Source organism: Cyprinodon variegatus, unplaced genomic scaffold, assembly GCF_000732505.1.
Source record: "Cyprinodon variegatus isolate N-32 unplaced genomic scaffold, C_variegatus-1.0 Scaffold316, whole genome shotgun sequence".
Classification (NCBI taxonomy): domain Eukaryota; kingdom Metazoa; phylum Chordata; class Actinopteri; order Cyprinodontiformes; family Cyprinodontidae; genus Cyprinodon; species Cyprinodon variegatus.
Window position 1 is genome coordinate 633,052 of NW_015150769.1, and position 1,568 is coordinate 634,619.

General features: G+C 44.9%; 1 protein-coding gene across 3 annotated transcripts in view; it reads left to right on the forward strand.

Annotated features, from left to right (window-relative positions):
- Window positions 1-1,568, forward strand: part of LOC107090926 (protein quaking-B-like) — a 38,375-nt gene that overhangs the window by 24,200 nt on the left and 12,607 nt on the right. The window lies entirely within an intron of this gene.

The following is a 1,568-nucleotide window of genomic DNA, read 5'->3' on the forward strand; positions in this document are numbered from 1 at the left end:
GGATGGATGGATGGATGGATGGACAATAAATGGATGGATGGATGATGGATGGATGGATGGATGGATGGATGGATGGATGGACAATAAATGGATGGATGGATGATGGATGGATGGATGGATGGATGGATGATGGATGATGGATGGATGATGGGAGGATAAATGGATGGATGGATGGATGGATGGATGGATGATGGGAGGATTGATGGATGGATGGATGGATGGATGATGGGAGGATTGATGGATGGATGGATGGATGGATGATGGATGGATTGATGGATGGATGGATGGATGGATGATGGGAGGATAAATGGATGGATGGATGGATGGATGGATGGATGGACAATAAATGGATGGATGGATGGATGGATGGATGGATGGATGATGGATGGATGATGGATGGATGGATGATGGATGGATGATGGGAGGATAAGTGGTTGGATGGATGACTCCAGGTCTAACCCAATCATGTGACTCGTTTCTCTTGGTAACGTGTCTCCGGTCCATAAAGAGTCGGACCTGGACTCGTTCTTTTAATGGACAGAGATGGAGCCTCTGGGAGCGACTGAACCATCAGCCATGTTTACCCTGATATCTCACATCCTGTCATGCGGCGCTTCGCTCCAGGCCGTCTTCACAAAGCAAGGCCTACAGCCTCCCGTCTTACTCCGCTCTGCTTTCCTGGTAGCTGATGGAGAGCATCCATGATATTTCTATATGTTCATTCATAGGAGCACATTACAGCTAATAAAGATCCGTGACATCATTAAAACTCACCACTGGCATCCAGCACACATGTGACCTTTTCTTTTGGTTGTGGGTCTTTGTAATACAGATGCTAGATCATCCAAAATTGGTTTGTTCTCTACTTCCTTCTCTTCATTAATGCCTGTGATCAGAAGTTGCTCTATAAGTTGTGAATAGAAATGAAGACAATTTAAGCCTTTCAGCATAAAATCAATATTTTGATTGAAATCATATATCTGCATCCTTGTATGTTGAACTACCAGTAATGTGAATCCAATAATTAATGGAAACGGTTTTCTTTTTGGGGAATATGTGGAAACTAGGCTCTAATTTGATGGACCGATCAGTCGTTACCTTTTTTCACTTTGACAAACTGGCGCTCTTTGACGTTCTTCTTCCTGTGTGATACGATTCCAACCGGTGATGTTCGGCAAAAAATAGCTTTGAAGGTGAAGGACAGAGAAGATGTACGTGGACGGTGACGTTGGGAGGAGTAGCTCTGGATTAGGGATAGTTCTCATTGGTTAATGTGACTGTGCAGGTCCTCCGTCGCCCGTAGGTTAGAGGGGCGGAGCAGAGCCTTTATAGAGGATGAGGAATCTGGAGATTACTCAAAGACGGATGGATGGATGGATGGATGGATGAATGGATGAATGGATGAATGGATGGATGGATGGATGAATGGATGAATGATGGATGGATGGATGGATGGATGGATGGATGGATGGATGGATGGATGGATGGATGGATGGATAAGTGGTTGGATGGATGACTCCAGGTCTGACCCAATCATGTGAGTCTCGTTTCTCTTGGTAACGTGTCTC